Source organism: Nymphalis io, chromosome Z (genome assembly GCF_905147045.1).
Source record: "Nymphalis io chromosome Z, ilAglIoxx1.1, whole genome shotgun sequence".
Taxonomy (NCBI): Eukaryota; Metazoa; Arthropoda; class Insecta; order Lepidoptera; family Nymphalidae; genus Nymphalis; species Nymphalis io.
Genome location: NC_065918.1, coordinates 16,412,025 through 16,435,852, shown reverse-complemented (window position 1 = coordinate 16,435,852; position 23,828 = coordinate 16,412,025).

The window sequence follows — 23,828 nt, the reverse complement described above, 5'->3', positions numbered from 1 at the left end:
TCTATGATGTTTGTATTTGCATTAGTAAATATTTATATTTGCTACTGGTATTTGAAATGAAACTTTGTTTATATTAATGTTTTCCGTTCATTGTTCCTTTTTATAGTTTTTATATTGACTGACGCTCAAATTTAAAGTCAAAGTCAAAATCTATGTTCAATGCGAAAGCACTATTGCTAATTAATTGTCAAAAATCTAGCGTCGGCTTAGAAACTAATCAGTTTTATCTTTAGACCTGAAAAGAGCCGCTGAAATAAACTTAGAGAAATTGTTTTTTTTTCCAAAGATTTCTCACCTCAAGGTGAAAATGTAAAGTATAATTTTGCTAACTCCCACTACTGGCCAAAGGCCTTTTTCTGTATTCAGAACGTTTAGAACTGAAGCTCACAGAACAGAAAGACAGAGAGTTTTCATCGCCACGAACAAGATAAATTATAAACAAAAATTAAACTAATAATAATTAATACATAAATCACATATATCCGTATTTAGCACGCGTATATTGTTTGCTAGTATATTATCCGTCCAAAGACAAGCGCACTCCACACTAACGTGATATCCGCTCAGTACCTCAATCTTCCCACTTTATTGCCCTTATTTCTTCCATTGGTAGACACAAAGGACTGTGTTTATAGCTAATGGTACTTAGGTGTGTATTTTAACACAAACCCAAAACTACAAAAGGTACACGTAAAAAATACGCTACACGATAATATAAGCATCCGACTGCCGAACTGTGGAACAATGGCATCCATAACTCAAACGTGTGCACGCTATTATCAACTTTATTGTATTATAGGTAACGCGAAAATAGTTTAAACAGTATATGCAAAATTTGAGTTGGAGCTTTCGACGCCCGTTCATCTCGAGATTCTCTTTGGTGGCGCCTGTTTTTTGTAAACATTTTTTTGCCGCATATTAGAGTGGAAGTTGGCAGCGTAATAAAATGGCAACAGTAAGAAATTTTACAGCCACTTTCGGCAAGAATGTTCGACGTTATAATGGCGGACCGTTTACGTGGGAGAATTGCGGCAGATCGCTTAGATTTGTCGTTTTTAGATTCCCTTTGGGCAATCTTAAAAATTTATCTATAGTTAAAGACCGATTTAACATTCTTTTAACATAATTGCTGAATCCTATCTATTTTTATTGATAATCATTATTTAAATAACGATTTTGATATAACTTTAATTACAAATGTTTTGACGATGAATAAATATCAATATACAGCAAAACTAAAAAAAAAATATATTTCTCTGACAGAATAATAAATAAAATACATCCCTAATAATAATATTTATAATAATAATAAAACACCTAAAATTCAATAAAATTAAACTTTATTAAAGGAAAAAAATTCAAGCATTTCTGAATAGTGATTTAACAATATAATGGCTTATAACGTAGACTATCACGACAACTTGCATAAAACTTTATAGTTACCCTTTTCTGCATAATCAATTTATTATATATAATAAAATCTATCTATTTTTTATGGAAATCAACAAATATCAAGTCCTCGATTTTTATGATGATAGTGTACAATATGTCTATGTAATAATACCTAGTAATACAAAAAAAAGACAACAAAAGCCTTCGTTAATTAATCAAGTATATTCATTGACACTAAATCATACACAACAGTCTAAAATCTTGAAAATATCTGATAAGCGTCTGAAATACCACAGACTAAAAGACATTCAAACTTCAGTAATATCAGGGGTAATAACCTTTCAATTTTATTACTAACCGTTACAAAAAATAGTCAAAGACGCGTTGCGGTACAAAGCGGGGTTCGGAAGGTACGTTATAAATCACTGTAACGAATGCAAAATGAAAGAAAACGAAAAACGTTAAAATGAAATTAGGGTAACAAGTCGAAGTTGAGTTCTACTAACTTTTTCTGATCACGCGAAGCGAACACTATGGATTGAAATTGTTAGCGAACGGGTGCTGGTACAAAACCTATATGGGCTTATTATTTAAAAGTTTGTTTTGTTTTTTAAGGCATTTGACTGTTCTTTAGATCGCCAAATCTTTACGAGTTAGGTATAACTAAATATTTATAGTAAAATCATGAATAACAATCTCATGATTGGTAGATAGAAGCAATAAGAGAAATAATGTCATAAAGTTTTACAATTTTGAAAAATCTTGTAAATATAAAAAAAATACATATTATTATTTTCCCATAGTCCAGCCATGGCTTCTCTCTTTCTTCTGCAGTGGAATAAATATGTGGTAGAATTGATTTTGACATGTGCTAGACTACTCAAGATGTTTATCTTTACTTATTGAAAAAAAAAATTTTTGTTAAATAAGCCAGCGTCAATTCATTTTAATTTATCACTTAGACTTCGATAAACTAGCGTTAGTAATAGATAAAATTTATATTTTTCAATAACAATGACAACACATTTATAATGGGAAATAAAGTCTCAAATGTCAAACAAACATTCGCATCATGATAAGCCTAGCTATTTAGAGATAAATAATTCCTGCTCATAACGTTTTACAAAATGGCAGTTACACCCCAAGCCACTTACAGAAGTGCTGTCTCAGAATTTAAGCATTCATTCTAAGTGTAAACTATAATTTTATTTAATTATATACGATATGAATGAATGGAAAATCAATTAAAAATTCCATGTTTACATATGTATTAAATCTTTTTATCAGTAATTAATGTGAAAATAATAAGCAGTAAAACGTCTTTGCTAACCTTTACGCGGTTCCTTATTTACTTAGCTACTATATTTTAAAAACAGACTATTTTCAAAAATATTACCCTAAAGTAGCGTGACAGTCAGCAAACGGCAAATCGACAACAAATGATCGATACGTATTGGTAATAAAAAAAAAAACTGTGTATGAGGAGTCACCAAGATTACTACAAAGTTTTGCAACCGTTTGTGACTTTCTGATGATCTGCAAACAATTTAAAGCATAAATTGATGACTATATTAATGATAATAAATTCACATTTAATTGACGAATAATGATTGTTGGAAAACCGAGTGTTTTTTCCGGGTCGGTGGTAACTTTTAATTTATTCTTGTAAAACGACCATTTAACAAAATGCCTGTAGGATCTCACTTGGATAACGAATATTTTAAGAATGCTATTTATTAAGACATAAATAATTAATCTTAGACTTCAAAAAAGGAGGACGTTATCAATTCACCTATTTTTTGTATATATATTTCTCGATATTGTTTAGATTATGAACAGATTAAAACAAGGCAAACTGAACGGCTACAGACAAAAGGTACTGAAGTTATGACTCACAAAACCATTTTCCTAAAATTTAGTTGATAGTAATTTACTGGTGGTAGAGCTTTGTTTAAGCTCGTCTGGGTAGGTACCGCCTACTGCTCAGATATTCTACCGCAAACCAGCAGTACTTGGTATTGTTGTGTTCCGGCTTAAAGGGTGAGTGAGCCAGTGTAATTACAGGCACAAGGGACATAACATCTTAGTTCCCAAAGTTGGTGGCGCATTGGTGATGTAAGCGATGGTTAACATTTCTTACAACGCCAATGTATATGGGCGCTGGTGACTACTTACCATCAGGTGTCCCATATACTCGTCCGCCTTCCTATTCTATAAAAAAAATAGTTAAGTACGTAGTCGTCACTACTACGTATGTACTTGTATTTTTAATCGTTATTTTCACAAATCAATTAAATTGACTGCAACCCGGTTGGTTGGTTAGTGGTGTTCCGAAACGGTTTTCAGAATGAAGATTCTACTGAAAATAACCAACTACAAACTTGTTAAACTCTGAAATGAGACGAACTTGATCAATCTTAAGAAATGCAATTAGGTTTTGATAATTATTTTCAATTTAAATGTATAAATATCCAACAAAATATCAAACTTAAGTTATCTTAAACTAACAATATTAAAATAAAAATTGTATTCCGATTTCATCCAATCGAACACTTAAATTACCATTTATAGTAACTGGTTCATTCATAGATACAAACGGTAGGTATCTCTGACCACACAGGGTACGGTATAAGCAGGCCTTATCTAAAATTGATGGGGTTAATCTTAATCGACAGTTTGTAACGTCGGAGAGTGCACGGCTTCGGGTGATATGTATTAGGCCGATCGCAGACGATTGTTTTGAATATCGTTTATTGTTCTTAGACAATAATGAACTTTTTCGAATGACCCTTCATGTGATACTTGTCGCTTTTAGATATGATACTGCTTAAATTATTAATGGTTTTATATTACTTCAATGACAAGAGCTTTATTTGATTTCGCGTCAAAAAAATGTTATTAGTAAGTAGTCTGTAAATGTGTCGCTGCGGGGCAATAGCCTTCTGTGTTCCTAAGGAGAAGGTTAAGAGCTTTCACTGTGTGAGTTGGTGGATATCACGCAATACTTGCATATTTCCTAACATTTTTTTCTGTCACCAATGAGCACGAAATGAATTATACACTTATCGCTTTCACTTGAAATGTTTTCAAATTTAAAACCGCGGTAAAGATTGAACGTTCTTATTTACTTGGCTTACTTACTTATCTCAATATACAATAAAAGTGAATAATATATGTTCCCCTACTAAGTACAAATTACACATAAGACCTTCTATAGTAACAGTAGAGATAAGTTCTATTTTATACAGAAATAATACTATTGGCGTTTCATGTAAAAATAAATGATACATCTGTGATATATTGCAAGGCCCATACGATTATCGAGGTAGTTCATATATGTCCGACGACGAAGTCGGCATCGGCGGCCAATCTCAAGAGAGATTAGCCAACTACGCAGGAGATATTATAGTGCACAAGTGTGTGCACAGACACAGGTGCACTCTCTATTCCTTAACTCTCATAATCCGATGGGACGACAATCCGACACGACGGGAAAGAGTTCAGTCGTAGGACCAACGACTTTACGTGCTTTCCGAGGCACGGGAGTGTACACACTTCCAACTTCCAGACTCCGGGCTGCTACTGAGAATTTTTTGACAACATAACCCAATACCTTTTTATTGGCTCGCCCTGGGAATTGAAACCAGGACCTCCGGGTCTACGGCCTCATATCAAGCCGCTAGACCAACGAGGCAGTCAAGTAAATATAGTGTATACATAATGTAATGATACGTATTAATTTCGTATAACGATACGATAACACGTGCGTGATTTTCTTAAGGTTGTAAAGATTGATTTTGCGTGAGTGTGGCCTGCGCATCGCTTGACTTTTACTTATGTCGCTAACTCTTAATTTTTTTATTTAAAAAAAAGTTTCTAAATTAAATTTTAAAACTTAATTTCTAATTTATTTTTGCTATTTTATTATTTCTGAAATCAGATCATTTTAATCAAAGCGTCAATAGCGCAATGTTTTACATGCCGCCTAGCGATGTGCAATTCGCAGGTTCGGTCCCTTGAGCTATTGTCGTCCCCATTCCTAACACAAACAGAATTGAAGGAGTAAATAGGAATAGTAGTAATTCGTTAAAAAAAACCACCATTGGTAATATTATTATTTTTTTATGAATTGTTATTGAGCACAAAAATAAAACAATTAAACAAGTCACAAATAAACAATTTCAAATATCGTAGTGTTTCCGTGCTTACACAGACACACTAATGCACCGAGCAACATACACATACATATTTAGTTTCAATTCCACATGCAAACGCACACAGAAAAACAAATGGACTGAAACTTAGAAACGTTACCAGCGTAGCGTAGAGTGTTCACGAAAGCTGGGAATGACAATAAATGAGATGTACTTTGACCAATAAAAAGAGAAAACGATCTTGATTAGGTCTCGGTACAAACTTAGCGTCAGGGCTCCATTACCGAGAACGGGACATCACGACTCCGCCTGTGGTTTTATTATTTATATACACTGAACTCGACAAACAAATGAACGCTCATGCATGGGAAATACTTGGATCTATTTAAAATGAAGACATCACTTTAACTGGTTCCGATCCTTGGCTTCGTCTGGCTCTTCGTCTAATATCAGTTTCGTAATAATAAATTTTAATACAAAGTTTAAAAAAAAAATACCAGTTTCGGCAATCGTAGCTAATAGTAGGTAAGTAATAATATAACAGGTACTAAGTAAAATTTTACTTCGTGTACTCGTAGTTTGAATGTGTGCCGAGTCGGCCTGTGACGGTCTTGTATAAGAACACAAGACTTAACTGATGATCGTGGACTCGAATCCGAGCAAATGGTGAATGAAAACATTTTGAGAAAACTTATACATTGGATAAAATCTGGCACATGTATTATACAGCAACCTGTATTAAAGCGGCGTGGTGGATTAAGCTCTAAACCTTCTCAAAAGAGGATGCCTCAGTCCAGCAGGGGGATACCCCTGGACTGAGGGCTCCTCTCCTTGACTTGATATTTTTTTACTTCTTATGTATTTTGAAATTTGAAAAACTTTTTATGCAGTTATTATATGTTATGTTGGTTATACGTCGTTATTTCTTTTTTATGTATAATAAGTAAACAGTTTAGAGATTGAAAGCTAAAAAGAACCTGCTGTTTAATCTTATTATAGGTAAATATGCAGAGTAAGCATTTTTAATCCTATTTACGAGTTTTCATTGGAAAGGCTTATCTATAGTTATATAAACGCGAATATCTGTCAGTTTGTCTGTTATGATTTCAAGGCTAAACCATCGAACCGGTTGTGGTGAATTTTGGTGTAAAGCAAGCTTGAACCCCTAGAAAGGATATAGGCTACTTTCTATCTGTCAACTGAACTCGTAGAGAGTTGAAATGCCGGCGAAAACTATTATGTTATATAGAATAAACCGATGATAAAAAAGTTTAATTGTATGTCTTTGTATTTTATTTGTAAAGAGGGTAACTAAGAGTTTCGTGCCGGTTTTTTTCGGAAGAATCTAGATTCCGAAATAGTTGGATTAAACGGTTGAATGTCGCTCTTGTAAGATGACGATTCAAAAGTGCCTGTAAAAGACTTTTTAACTAACGAAAATTTTGATTTGATATCGAAGAAATTTAAATCTAGACAATCGTACTATTAATAATGCCAATTAATAAATTTCAAACTCGTTTTAAAAAAAACATTTAATAAATAAGACACTACACAATACAAGATAACATATATTATAAAAAAGCGTCGAGTTAGTATACATTTAATTGTATTTAATTAAAATACCTATGTAATTTAATTGTAAAAAGTAATTAATGATATTCTAACCGGTTACTCTATGTAGAATCTATTATCTTAGATGTAGCTTTTGTTTTGTTGTAATCTTATAAACTAACGATTCAAAAGTACCTGTAAAAGTATTTTTAATGAATGAAAATTTTGTTTTGATATCGAAGAAGTTTAAATCTAGACAATCATACCTGAATTTTCCTAATAGTTTAAGGTATTGTACTATTCTTATGTGAATAAAGTGTTACATTTAACTTACAGCTTATTTACGCGATAATTACATCTCTAAACTTTAACAATTTTTCCTCAGCATATCAGCCGGAATACGTCCACTGCTGGACAAAGGCTTTCACGAATTTCCACGATGGCCGGTCTTGCGGCATCTTACATCCAACGGCTTCCCGCGACACTTACAATAACGGTCCACCTTGTAGGGGCCTGCCCACGCTTCGTCTTGTATCGTCCAAAAATTTTCCTTTCAAACAGTGTAACAAAATTAAATTAGATGACGTAGTGAACACAGATGTGACTTTAAAAGAGTTTTTATCGACAATAATGTATATCTTCATTTTATACATTTTCAATTTAAGATTTGACTTGAACTTAAAAAACAAACTAGTGTTATAGTAATACAATACTAGTTAATAACAAACTAAACAAGCTTACTAGCATCTGAGTTTTAACACCATTTATTTAAATTCTCGAAGATTAGTAAATTATAAATATAAATTTCCTAAATTAAGATTCAGTTGATAAAAAAATCTTTATTGAAAAAGTAAGTGATATTTTGATGTATTTTTTGTACTGTAATAAATCCACGTTATTTTTAAGTTTTTTTTTTTATGAAAACAAAGATTAATTTATATTTTTATATTGAATGCAATATATTTGTAATATCCATTCATGTTATCATAATATGATAAATAAACTGATATAATGTGGTATTTCTACTAAATCGGACAATTATTCCTTTTTTTATCAATTCCATTTTATAAAGGTTCCTTTGTTCTTAGATGTATTTAAATTTTCAACACAATAAATGTTGTATTAAAAAAGTTACGTCAAAAAACTTTAAAAAAATATTTGAAATTGCTGCCCTGTAAAGTTAGTACAATGTAACATCCGTCACAATTCTACGATTCATACAGCTTATTCGTTAGAGGCACTCAAAGTCAGTCATTAATTTTCTTGCTATCTGTGCTCTGATTTCTGAGAAAAATATAAGTTAATTCCTACTTTGTAATTCTCATAATAATATATGTAACAGATTTAGGTTTAGCTTACCAGTACTACACTCATTGTAATTAATTATAAAATGTGTTTCCACAAATAAATTGTTCATATTTTCACAGAATATACTCGTATCACGAAATTCAATTGTGAGTTTAAAAATGAAATATTAAAAACGACTTACGTAGACAGGCAAAATTGATGCTTGCGTTCATTAATTATCATAATTATTGTTTTCAATATCGCATGTCCGAGTTCAATGTTATATTTCACTTTAGTTTTTAATTATTATTTTTTTTACAGGATAGATTTACCGGTTGAAAATATTTTTTTTTTTTATATTCAATCACTATATATTTATTATTTACATTTTGTCTGAAAATAATAAGACTAATTCGTTCCGGAGATCGATCCTTTAAGAATTGAGTCAAGTTTTTGTTTTATTTTCATATAAAAATTATTTTTATATAGTTAGAATTGTATTATTAATATAATTATGCTTAAAGTGCAATATAACCTTATATCTCTACATCTAGTTGTAAGTTAATGTATTTTAATATTTATTGCCTCTGGTGTTTACCTATAAAAGCTTATAATTTTGTAAGATCTCTTTATAAGATAGATATTGTCATAGATTTATACAAGTGTTATGAGTCCCTGGTAAATCAAATAAATAAATTAAAATGAATTCTCATATCGTATCACACATTTGTGTGCACATTCATAGACACGCTCTCTATATCGCATAACATCAATCATGGTACCGAAATCAGTCAAGACCGAAAATAGTTCAGGCGCACGAGTAACGACTTTACGTGTTCTCCGAGGCACTGGAGTGTTCATACTGCAAACCTCCAATTTCCACGCCACTGATAATTTCTCGTCATAAATCCCCATCAAAATTATAAATGAGTTAGAACCTCATGAACAACACATGACAAGTTGAAATTAAAAACATCAACAGGTTTTGTGTTTAATAATCGCCTACACTATGCACATAGTTATCTACACGAAACGCAAAAACACAAAGTGGTCCAACCTATAAACATAGGCTTCTTATGCAGTTTCAATGACCATTACTGTAGGATATCAAAATTGGTCATCTGACGGTATATGGTCATACAATGAAATGTTAATAGCACTTAACACCACCAATTCCCTGCCAACTAATTAAAGGTACCAAGAGGTCTCTTGTAGGCGCAATTTTTAATGTAATTATAATAATACTCACACTCCAAAACGGAAACCTGAACATGTTTAGCGGCAAAATTAAATACTCATCGTAAGTGGTACCTAAAAAATGTTTGATTTTGATTATTATCAATTATCGAGTAATTTGATTCATCATTGTAAGTTGTGATAAAATTATAAAACCTCATTCAAATTTCTACAAAGTCAAGAAACCCTTTTTGAGACAATTTATTTGTTTCTATAATAAAATTACGCAGGCATTTTAAACTGTGCCAATTAATAAATGTAAAACTCGTTTAAAAAAAAAACATTTAATAAATAAGACACTACTTAATACAAGATAACATATTATAAAAAAGCGTCGAGTTAGTATACATTTAATTGTATATAATTAACATACCTATGTAATTTAATTGTAAAAAGTAATTAATGATTTTCGAACCGGTTATTCTATGTAGAATCTACTATCTTAGATGTGGCTTTTGTTTGTTGTAATCTTGTAAACTAACGATTCAAAAGTGGTTTTAAAATTTACTTTAACTATATATTTTTATTTATTTCTTTACAGTAATAGTAGACATAGTAGTACAGTAACGGCCTGTGAATGTCCCACTGCTGGGCTAACCCAGCAGTGGGACATTCACAGGCAATCACATCACAGCAGAAGCTGTGGAGCTTATTTCACCACGCTGCTCCAATGCTGACTGGTGGATGTAGCACGTGAAGGTGAAACTAGACACATGCAGGTTTCCTCACGATGTTTTCCTTCAACGTCAAGCACGAAATGAATTATAAGCATATTTTTTTATTAATATAAACAAAAAAAATCTTCATGGAAAATAAATTTCTTTAAGTCGAAGATGTATACAGGAATATTAGAATTGTCTAAATGTAGGAATACATGTTTCAAGCACCTTAATCATATTCCCATGTTATTCGGATATCGAAATTGATCACAGCCCATAGCCTTTAAATACCCTGATATATTACATATAAAGTACACATCTCATATTCTAATTATTATTATAATTTTTAAAATTTTTGTTTATGCTGAAAATAAAGATTAGTTGAAAAATCATTTAAAATTGTTTTAATATCCTCATGAGAATTTTTGCAATATTTTAAATTAATTTTAATTATCAGTATATTTATATATAGGATAGAGTTAAAAGCAATTGGCTTACATACAGTGTTGCGGACAAATAGTAAGCAGATTAATAATTACAAAGGTTGCTGCGTTAAGCCATATAAGTGCTTAAGGCTATTTAGAATGCACTTTATTATATAATATGTATTAGTCATAATAGTGAAAAGCGTTTCCTAATGAGAGGCTTATAAAGCCCGCAGTCAAGGAATTAGTGAAAGAAAAAAGTAAAAAGAAGTAATGAAATATTTCCTTTCCGATCGTTCGTCTCTGAAAACAATGCCGCCTAAACTGTTTAATTTACATCCAAAACAGCGAAATAAAAAGGTGACACACAGTCACCAGCGACTAGCGCTGCCCGGCGTCCGCGCCGATGCAAAAAGAACGATCCATTAGAAGGCGCCACACGAGATCCCATTTAAAAGTATGAGAATATTTTCACAAAAAGCCTCACATTCAACTCCCGGCACATTCATTTTATGAGAACAATGAGTGATTTTTGTATTTCTCTTTAATTCTATGTCGATTTTATCCGCGTGGAGGCGAGCTGCGGTTGTTGCTTCGTTCCATCTTCGACTTTTTGTCGGGGAGCGCGGGCGTTAGCGAGGAACTGTGTTCCTTCCCTCCCCCTCTCCCCGTGGCACCCCCTCGCACGATCACACCTTTCCGACGCCGGGAGCCGGCGCCTCGCCGCTAGAACCTCACGGAACCGGACCCTCATCTTACGGACCTTGTCAATCGCGTACCGAGTTACCGACCGTCCTCATCAAGTGATAATAAATGCTACTTCTATATTAAAGAGGAAATGTACGTCGAATATACTCCAACAAAAATACACGGAGGCGTTTGAGTTGCGTCGCAACTGGTCGACTATAAGCGCTCCGTAATGAGTCGAGTCGGCTGTTTTTTTTCACTCTATTACTAATCTATGACGGGTGCGCGCTACATCGATGTCGGCATAATGGTGCTGAGACAATGGGCTTCAAGTCTTGTTTATTGAGTCGATGGAGTTGTTTTGAGGTAAAATGTGTGCAGGAGTGGAGGCGGCGTCTGATCTCAGAGAGCCAATAGTAGCGAGTGGGGCTCGTAGTGGGAGGAACGTGTAACCATGCATTTAGTTCACGTGATGCGGAGAATGCCACACGATGCTACCATACGTTTCATTATAAATAATACGAGTTTGTTTATCCTCTCGGACCGAATTAAACTCATACACTTAATAGCTGATAGACCGTGCTCTATCATAATTAAGACGTTATTTTTTGTATTGACGTTTAAAGGCGTAGGATCAACATTGGCATATGTGTACTGTAATAGAGCAGGGTTTCTTCATGAGTGCAAATTTTTGTTCTCTTATTGAGTAACGTTGATATATATTTTTTACTATTTAGTTAGAAATAATAAAATTGAAAAGGCATGTTTATAATAACAAATTTTGTCAAGAAAACAATTTTAAAGCACAGGTGTGAATTCTAAATTTTAAATACATGTACTAAAATGTTGATTTGTAAAATAAAAAATGGGTATTTTTTAAATAAAATTTTAAAAAACAAATTGGAAAAAACTGCTACAGTTCTATAGCTAGAGTGATTTTTAAATTAGAGTTATAAGAGTTTCGTAAGAACCCCGAAAAAAATAGGTTCGTAAACATATAAGCCAAGTGTACTGTAGTATATACGACAGTATACTCATCTATAATGTAGTAGGATCGGATAAATAAAAATTAAGCGATCTTTAATACGCGGATTTAAACCGGAGGCTTCGGTTTCAAATCTGGGCTACTAAGTTTTCTTGTTTCGTCTCCACATCACGAGCTTGATGACACATTATATTATAATATGTTGCTTATATTTTAACCTCATTTATTATAATTCATCTCATGTTTGGAGATAATAGAAATCATCGTGAAGAAGTTGAAGTAGCGTGATGGGCTACGCTCCAAACTTTCCCCTTGAGAACTGAAGAGAATTTACCTTTACTTAAATTAAAATTCACAAAGTTTTTCGTTCGCCTATACCCGATATTCGACATTATCAACGCAAGCGATATAATTTAGGCGGCGGCTGAACGTATGAATTATAACAAGCGCGGACTCTTAATAAAAACTTGTCGTTCGATAACTGAGACGCATAAATAAGCTCAGAGTAGCGGAGTACATTGCGATCGCTGATTAGCCGTCGCGTGACAACTTCGTATTTGTAACAACATTGTACAACGCATCCTCGGAGCGTCAAAAACAGGGGCAAAGTTTGTTAGTCATAGTTTTGATTTTAATGTATCCATATATTAATAATTGATTTATTACAAATTTTAAAGTTAATTATAAGGGTATTTAATTATAAAAGGAGGCGTACGAAATTTATTGCATATAAGGTCATTTACAAAAAATACTTACAAAAGTTGGTTGGATTACGTCCAAAAATCGTGATTCTAGTTTTAACTGTTAAACTTGACGAATTTTAAAACTTATGTTTTAGTATCTAAAAGGTCTTATAACCATTTAAATTGGAACAATAGTGTTACATTTCTTCTTCCGATAATTATATTGCGTGATAGATAAATTAAACATTCAAAAATCTTTGACAATTAACTGATCAAGTACACTAATTATTTTCTCAAGATATGATAATTACTAAAACTCAGCAATTAAGTTCCTTGTGAAATAAATAATGACCATGATGAAAGATTTCGTATGATAAAAATTAATATGCATACATCACCTACAACTTTGGTTCCAATTTTAATAAAAGTAAAAGTAAAGTAACCTGTAAATGTCCCATGGCTGAGCAAGGGTCTCCTCTCATTTTGAAGAATTGGAACTTATTGCACTATGCTGTCCAAATGCAGGTTAAGAATAATTTAAATTTTGAAGATTAAATTTAAAAAAAATAATAAAACGAGGATTTAGCCCAGGCAAAAATTTAGGGAATTGGAAGGATAATGAAGTTTTGTTTGTTGAATTGCTTTACATTTTATGGACAGAGTAAGGAATGGTAGATATCCACCAATCCTCCATCCATTTGGCAGAATTTTTTCCGGCATTGGATTTTTCGCAATATAACAATTAGTTTCTTCGCAATATTTTCCTTCAATACCAATAAATTAATTTGGTGATAGGGTTTTGTACCCGTCTGTGTGGGTAACACTAACTCATTACATATTCTACCGCCAAACAGCAATAATTAGTATTGTTGTGTTCTTGCTTGAAAGGTGAGTGAGCCAGTGTGGGTACAGGCCCATAACATTAGCTGGTGGCAAATTGGCGTTGTAAGGAATGGTTAATATTTCTGACAGAGTTGATTTGAGTTGTTGAGTTGAATTGAGTCTAAATGATAAAAAAATATATATTATTATTAAGCACAATAAAAGCGCAGTTGTGTTTACCTGAGTTATCTAAGATCTAATTGTTTTAACCATCTTAAAACATAAACGTTAATTAGATAAATTTTTATATAATTTTTTTTTTTGCAATATGGCAAAAAACAGTAAAAAATAAGCCTCGTTATGGTTTCTCATAAGGAGCGTTTTCATTGAAATACCTAGCAACGATTCTGCAGGTCACCAACAGTTAGATAACACTATCATGTTTATTGATAACTAGATGCAAATATGAAAACTTATTATGAAACAAAGTTATAAGTTCCCCGTTAGTAGAGACGCAGCTTTATGTTACAAATCACATCGTGTTAATGAGGTGAAATTGAATATCGACCATTTAATTAGCTGGTTAAAAATCTGTTTTATTTAGACTCGTATTGCGTGTCAATTCCGTATTTGTTAAGATACCGTCATTTTTTTGTTTTTCACGTTTTATTTGAAACATAACATAAGAATGCTTATGTTTGGTCATATCATATGTTGGCAATCAGCAAGCGGACGCGTTTACAATTGATTGTGCCACACTACGTATGGTTCACTAATAAAATCTTTGTAATTTTTACTATAGCAAGAAAACGTACAATATGTTAATTACTAGTAAGTTAAAGTATAGCAACATCTGTAAAGATTAGAAGCTTATTCACCACGCTTCTCCAATGTGGGTTGGTGGATGCACAGTTGGACAGACCCAACACATGCAAGTTTCCGCTGAGCATCACAAGGTTTAAGGACGAATAAAATAGCACTCGATACAAGTCAAATTAATATATTAATTATAAAATCGATATATGTGACATATTTTATAGGAAAAAAATCAAATAGCTTTGTTTAACAATTTCAAGCTGCATTGTATATAATTGATATATAATAAAATAAATAACCTAAATTATACTGCCGAAAACACCGACTACATAAAAACTTTAAAAAAAATTTTTTCAGAGTTTTGGACGAGAATATTATCTTTAATTCACCTAACACTTGCGCAATAATATTAAAAAATAACTTTTTACAGCTTCAATGGACCACATATGGAATCTAAAATGTTTTATCCCAAGTGTTTGTAATTACACTGGCTCACTCACTCTTTAAATTGAATGTCATGCATTGCTGTTTGGTGGTAAAATAACTATTGAGCTGATGGTACCTACCCAGATAAACAAAGCCATTTAATTAGATTTTTTATCGTTGTATTGGAGAATTTTAGGCTGCTGTTCATTTTTTTATATTTGCGATTATTACAACAGTTTTATTTCCGTTATAAAATCTTTATAAAATTGAAATAAAATTGCTAATAAAAATTTATAGTCTGATACAGATCTAAGCAAGAATGTTTTTAAATAACGAATTCGATTTTATGAGATGGTCAGTAGATATTATTTCTGAATTCCATTTATTTGAAACTAGTGTTCACCCGCGGCTTCGCTCCCATGTTAGTTAAGGGGGGGGGGGGGGGGATATTGGGGTTGTTATTAAAAAGTATGATATAAAGCCTATGTCCATTTTCGAGATTCAAGCTTACTTCATACCAAATTTTATCAACATTGTGTCCAGGCCGTGAAAGCGAAACAAATAGATAAAGTTTCTTTGGCATTTATAATATTAGTATGAATAACAAATATCTTTAATCGCTTTAATTATGCAAATGCTTACATTGCAAAACAAGGCTTTATTCATTATCCGTATTTCTGGGTTCAAATGGCTGAAAAAACAATAAAAACATACTTATTTAATTTGAAACGAGTATATAATGATTTCCATAAATATCTAAATACAATTTGGTCTTATTATTATATATTTAAATCGAGTTTCAATTTCACTGATAATGCGGGCCTTTATTCAATTACTCTCTCCAGCCGTGTGACGTGTCTAATTGTCATTGCATCGGCTTATGAGAGCGAGAAAATGAAGATCTGTGATTGCGTATATACTTTAAGAATGGACAGTTTCCATTCAGAATGGTTGCCGTAGCAGAAATCGGAGTCTATCACCATATAGTAAGGAAGTAATAAGAATTTGTAAGCAAGTATTTGATGATGGGCAAATACCCATCAGTTTTTTTAATATAAGTACCCAAATGAATTGTAATTCGAATAATCCTAATTAATTTATCGACTTATTTTAATTAACACATTCCGTTTAAATTCAAATATAAAATAAAATTAATAGTTTAACGTTAAATTTAACAAGGTTTATATAAGTTTGATGACCCGGTGAATTTTTAAAAAACTACATTGAAAACTCAGAAGTTAATGAGATGGAACGAAATGCAGGCGTCGGTGACAATGTCTAATTTATTTTATAAATGGTTTTTATTTAATTTATTCGGTGCGAGAAGGAGGCTGGTTCCCGATTCTTGTTACGATACGATAATCTCGGCTTACAGAATGTTTGTGAAGGTTTAATTGGCAGAGGATGGGTTCGGTTCGTGGCTTTTTATTGCTGATCTGCACGATGTGTAATTTTGTACCTAGGCCATGGTCTGAACCACCTGTGCTCGGGAATTAACATGAATTTTTAATTTATAAGACAACCGACTACATATATTCGTGGAATGTTATTAAAGTAGAAATTCTTTTATGAAGGCTTTGATATAGAATCATGACCTTTTTGTTTTCACTTTGCTACCGCAGGTTGGGTCTCTGCTCATATCAAATAATGTTGTACTTGTAAATTTTAAGCTATTATCTGAGAGCCGAGTACTATTTCAGAGAATATATCAGTTTTCTTACAAAAAATAATTTGAAAGTACTTTATACAATTATAATTTTTACGATGACTATAAAATTTATATATTCTATATCTATTGTTTTACTTTCTATTGTTTTTTTTCGTTCGAAGAATGATAAAGGAGTGCAATTATAAGCCCAAAGATCATATTAACTAAAGTCTTTTGGCATTATTTACTTATTACCTATTTTACACTTTAACAACAATGTGTTTATTGTTTTGTAATGTGAATGTATTGCCAGTAAAAAATGTTTTTTTAACCGGGTAATAAGCAAGGAATTATTGCAGTCTTGTACGGTGTCAATGTTTTTAATTATATATATGTATTTAGATTTTGAAAATAGAATAACATTTTTTTTATAAAAAAAATTTTTTAAAGCTTTTATAGCAAGATTTGAAACGCTGGGCGTTTAGTTACCGGTAACAACATTTTTGCTAGGCTATAATTAAAATATTGAAATTTTACTGTACGCGAGAAGTTAATTTATGACTTTAATTAATCTTTTTAAAATGCAAATATCTCGCTGAACAACATACACACGACCACCTGCGAACGAAATCATTATGTACTTTATTATTTTTTTTGTAGTGACCTAGTAATTATATACACTTGTTACTCGTAAATAGACCTCTTAATGAACGTTTCGTTTAAGTTATTGTATGTTGACAGAGTCATTGTTACGCTGACAGCTTGAGTGCGTGAGAATTAAAAATGTAGATGAAGGGCCCGCAGTTTGACGACAACTGACTCTATAGTACAGTCTGTTATATGTAGATAGATATTTTTGTCGCAGATTTATATAATCCAAAATATGTTTTGAATTATATCGAAATTAAAACTGTATTTTTTTAAATTTTATAGAAAGCAAAAGTGATTTGATACGATAGCAATGGAGTAAAAGGTAATCACGATTTATACCGTTTAAAAAATAAATATGACCTTTGTCAGTTAGTTCAATATATCAATTATTACGGAAGTGTCATTCGTGGTAGTGGTGTGATTAGTGGAAATCGTCGTAGTGCAATTTCGACCATGGCTGTCATTTTCAAAGACTACACATTGGAGATATTATAGTAGCTACGCAAATGTACAAGCCCTTCTCGGTATGTACCACCGAGTCATAATACATTCTACCAGAAAACAGCAATCTTTATTAGGATTTTGTTCCAGTTTTAAGGGTGTCCGAATATGTGTAACTACAGGCACAAGGGACATAGCATCTCATGTCCAAAGATTGGTAGCGTGATGATATAATATTTCTTAAAGCGTCAATGTCTATGGGCGGTATTGACCATTTATCATTATACGGCCTATTTGCCAATAGGTCTGTTTTAATCAAAGAAAGTTATTTGTTTGCTGTATGTTTGTTTTCATTCCTAATCTTATTCATCGCTAATACGATTTCAGCGAGATTTACAGGACCATACATGATATCCGTGTTTTCAGAATTACGGGAATGTAACACTAATGAATTTCGTTCTCTAAGATTTTTCGACAGAGAAACACTTTTTAATGGTCCCGAGATTTAAGCCCAAAAAACGCGTTATTAGGTATATTGTAATTTTTGACGGTCGAATGGTACGTAATTGTAAAAATATATTTGTCAGGTATCAGGTACGAGAACTGCAATGGAGAGGCTGAAGAAAATATGGAGGAACAGAAACATTACCAAAGCAACCAAGATCAGGCTCGTACAAACGCTTGTTTTCCCCATATTTCTATACGCTGCGGAGACGTGGATTTTGCGGCAGGTCGAAAAAAAGAAGATCGATGCTCTGGAGATGTGGTGCTGGAGACGAATGCTAAGAGTTTCGTGGACCGAATTTCGCACCAATATCTCCATTCTTCAAGAACTCGGCATCAAACAGCGTCTTTCGGCGCTGGTTCGAAAGCGCATACTAACATTTTTTGGAACACATAATAACACGTCTCCCGGCAAGGAAATGACTCCATTGAGCGCCTTGTAATTCAAGGCAAGGTGGATGGCATCAGACCACGTGGAAGGACGCCCATGTGATGGACTGACCAAATAAAAACAACTGTTGGCGGTCCTTTGCATGAATGCACCAGGCTCACCACTAACAGGGACTTATGGCGAAGGCTCGTGAGGCGAATAACATCTGCGCCGAATAATTCATATTACTTCATGGCGACCACGACCGCTCTGAAAAGAGTGTCACGACGAAGAAGAATCAGGTACAATATCTACTGCATTAATTTTCTTAACATCGTTATGTCGAGATGGAGATGGGTGATGGTTAAAAGCCGTTTTTCTTAAACATAGTCCACCCGCAGTCATCTTCACCGCTTAATTAACATGTGCTTAATTTTTGTTTATAATTGATCCCGTTCGGTGGTGAAGGAAAACCTCACGAGTAAAACTGCATGTGTCATATGAAAATATGTGTACCCGCCATCACTTACTCACACATCCTCAAAAGATTAGCTTTGAATTCGGAAAATTTAACCAATTATTTTTAGGAATACTTAGAGATAGTCATTGTATTCTAGTTAAATCGTATGAATTATTTAATTAATCAGTTTTTTTTATGAATTAATTATCTTATTGTTCATAATATCCTTGTCTAATGTCTGCGCTACACGTATACCATGAATTCACTTCCAGATCATATTCAAGTAGTTATTCCAAATATGTGTCATTATTTCACGCTTCTAGAGGGGGGACGGTGGAATTTATCAGCTGCAATATGCACTTGGGAACCGATTAAAATTAACCTTAAAAATGTAATATAATTTTGAAATGCTCTCTGTTATACCAGGAATCGATTTGAAATCGATTTTGAATGTTTTAAATTGTCCTGTCAAAGAACTGTCAAAGAAATGTGTTTAAGTTATACTACATTATATTATACACATTATTTTCAATTTCGACTCGTTTTTGGACAACTTTTACGTTTTGGAAAATTTAATTTTTTTAAAGCTACATCGTATATTGTTATTTTATTTCTAACGGTGATATTTAAAATTAAACAATTCGTACGTAAGAAAAATTAATTACGCGAGGCTTTTTTTGTTTTTCGTAAATATATGTGATCATAATTATATTTATAATGATGGTTATATACACATAAGGATAGGTACATAGAAACAAATTAAAATTCACGAGATAAACAATAATAAAATTCTCTTTAGTTCGGTTTTAAATTGCGTCGATAAAAACTGGTATGGTGTACAGTAGTATTCTTAATTTACCTGTAATTATTATAATTAAAACTGATTATATTATTATTACAGCCATACTATGCGCAGATATAATTCAAGTTCAAAATCTTCTTCTTCTGTTTATCTAATCAAAAAGAACCGAGAAGACCGACGAAAGAAACTTTTTTTGGTCAAATCTTGTAATTGCTTACAAATTTTCAATATAAAAATGTGGAGAAGATTTCAATAAATGAGCAAGCCTCCTGAAAAGTCCAGGTAAAGTCCATCAAGTACGATACGGAGACGTACGACGAACACGTACGACGTATCTGAATCACCAATAATGACGTTTAATGAAATTTAACAAATCCATTTGATAATATTTCTTCTATTACGATGCAGGTGTATTTCTTAACTAGGAACGGTCCCGCGTGAATTTTTTTAAAGTTTTATTAACCTTAATTTTTAGTTTAGTGTGGTATAATTATAATTATTTCGTTGTAAATAAATGCCTATTATGGTGTATCACATTGAACTAGCCAGCTATAATTGTCGTATACATTACTTTTTATATTATGAATAAGCTGGTGATGTTTCTTTTATCAACAAATAAATTATTTTTGGAATAGTATTTAGAACAATTTAACTAACAAATGAGCCAAAATGTACTATAGCGTAGGCGTATTTTTATTTGATACCATATAAGTGCATCTTTATTAGTGTGTGGTTTATTATGTAAATTTTGCTCGTTATGATGTTGTAGCGTGTAGAGGTTAATTTTGTTTGTTTATTTTTTCTAGATTAATGCAGAAACGACTGATTGCATTTATGTAAGCATTTACATTATGATAGGTTCTAATTTTTGGATAGTATCTTTCTCTAGTCGTTTCTACTTTCAGATCATGGTCCTGGTGGTGCAGGCTCATATGGATTACTTAATTCCATCGATTTATGAAGGTGGCAATGATAGTGAGAATACAGAAATCATTTCACAAGTTACTGAGTCGATCTGACCTTCTAGTCGGTGGGTCTTTGTCTTGCCCCTTACAATAAGCTTTTCTAGGCTCTCATATTGAGATATTATAATATATTATTGAATATTTTACTGATGGTAGGGCTTTGTGCAAGCTCGTCTGTTTAAAGGGTGAGTGAGCCAATGTCATTACAGACACAAGAGACACAAGATCTTAGTTCCCAAGGTGGTGCACTGGCGATGTAAGCCATGGATAACATTTTTTCCTATTCCTATGGGCGTTGGTAACCACTTACGATCAGGTGGCTCATATGCTCGTCCGCCTAACTTTACTATAAAAAAAATTTAAATGTTTTTACGCATAAGTTATGATTAAAAATTTCATATTATTAATCATATTTAATAATTTGTGTGATAATAATAATCGGGAGCCTCTAGAGACGCCTGTAATTAAATACGAGTATATCATCAGGTAGGTTACGTGTATATCATTATCTTCTGATAAAAAAAAACGCCCTTTGTCGTTTTATGTATTTGTAAAAGTGTTATTATTAAAGTCACAAGATAATCTGCATTAATTTTGTGTAGGATATTTTTGAAAAAACCATAAGTAAATAGGCGTACGACATATGTTACGTTGTTTTAAAACTGAACAGCCTGTCCAGTTACTCAGCCAACCGGCTGTTCTGATAGATCGCAGGTGATAAAGATTATATTATAACTTATTATTTATATCAAAAATTGTGAATAAACGTTAATTAAACTTGCGATGTCATCTTATCAAATGAAATAACTTTAACCGGTCGTTCGTAGCATTCTTTCGGCTTTCATTCATTATTTGAATGTGAAATTATATATAAATTTGACTGAACATTTTCAATATGTCAACATTGTTAAGATAGTAACGTGCACCTGCCGTTTGAGTGCGGTTCGATTTCCGTTTGATGCTTACGATCGTTGAGTGTATTTATTAGAAGAAAAAAAAACTAGTTTGACTGCATATTTATCTAAGATAATAATGTTGATAAAATTACATCCTAGCTTTTATTCATGACTAGATCTTGTCGACACTCGATACTAGCTTAATAAGATATGCTGATGAAATGTGAATTAAAATTGATTATGCGTTACAATATTTTTTATTACAATATTAGCTCGTGGTTTCATCCACGTTATACTATAATTGCCCCTGTGGGTTGAATCGTGAGGAATTAAAATCTATAAAATTTCTTAATAAATAGAACATCTATCGTATCCTGATATCCAAGTTTAAGGGTAGATAGTTATTTAAATAAAATCACAAGTAATGTTTCTCTAAGAACTCACTTCATTACTCAACAGTGAAATTTTGACAATGGACTTATGGTATTATACTATTTTGATGCGTGCATTCTAGAAACGTTATAATTATTATTATCTTTATAGCATATCGCTTTCTGACAATTCACGACCGTTTTCAGCGGTGAGCTTCGAGTTTGTTCTTACAGAATCTCTCTACTGGATACCATTAATGTTTTATTTGGTTTTACTTATTATAATATATCTCTGATTTGTAACAAACACGTTCATAGTATTTATTACTACTAGGAAACTGCACTTGCTTATTGATTGTCAAAAATCTATCACAAACCAAAGGAAATTATTATATATATATATATATATTAAAAATAAACTGATTATATTACTCAAGTTGTTTATATATATATATATATGTATATGTATATATATATATATATGTATTGTATTTTTTATTATTATTTCATATTTAAATAAAGATTTCAGACAACTTGAGTAATATAATCAGTTTATTTTTAATTCTCAGGTTTGGCCATACTTTAACAATTGATATAGCATTACAGCCTTTGCCTCTTTAAATCCGTAAGTGTAATCGATCCCTTAGCTGTCAAAGCTAATATGACAATAATAGAAAAACAAACATCTATCTTAATATAAATCAGTAATGGGCCTTAATCAGTAATTATACGTTATTTATGTTACAAGTAATCTTTTGCATTATGTATTTATCTCACACGGCGAAACAGGAACCTATAAATTATGGAACATAATCACACACCGTATTGAAGTGAACGTTTTGACTCGAAAAGGGATAATCCGTTCTGAAATCTGTAAGTTCGCAAAACGACGGAAGCGTTAAGATGAAATCAAAAGTTCCCTTCCCTAGCAATAATTCACCGGCGATCCTCCTTGTCCATATTCCACGATTCTCCAACAATGGATTGGACAACACACGTCGACCGTCGAAAATTCCGTAAGCACCCATAAATCATTGACATAGCGGAAGTGCGTGGCCTGAGCCTCGATCCGGCAATAACCGTTGCGCCGATCTCCGGTATTTTCAGCGTGATAGATAAATTAAATGCCGGCACACCCGACGGGACAGACGCCGGAGCGCCAGGAATGTCCGAATAAATTTTTTGATAAATGCACCGGAAGCCCCAGCTATTACGTGACACTGGCCCCGTTCCGTCTTACGCCTCGGTCATTGTTTTTCCCGACCGGCATCCAAGGAATCCCAGGATGCTATCCAAACCGGCGCGCGCGGCGCTTTGAATCGATAAGATCGCAGCCGATAACAGCCGCCTAATAGGTCAGTTCTGTGTCGGAATTAATCAAGCATCAAAGGGCTGGATGTAATCGAGAGTCAAACGGTACGGGTGCGTCGTATATCTCACTAATTAATGGTTTCGCTAGAAACGTTTCACACACAAAGGACACCGCTCGAAAAATAATCTCCCTATTTAGACCTAGACGCGAACTGTCGACATATGCCGTGGCGTGTGACGACAAATGTTCGTCTCTGGGGCGACGTGCGTGCTCTATAAAGCAATA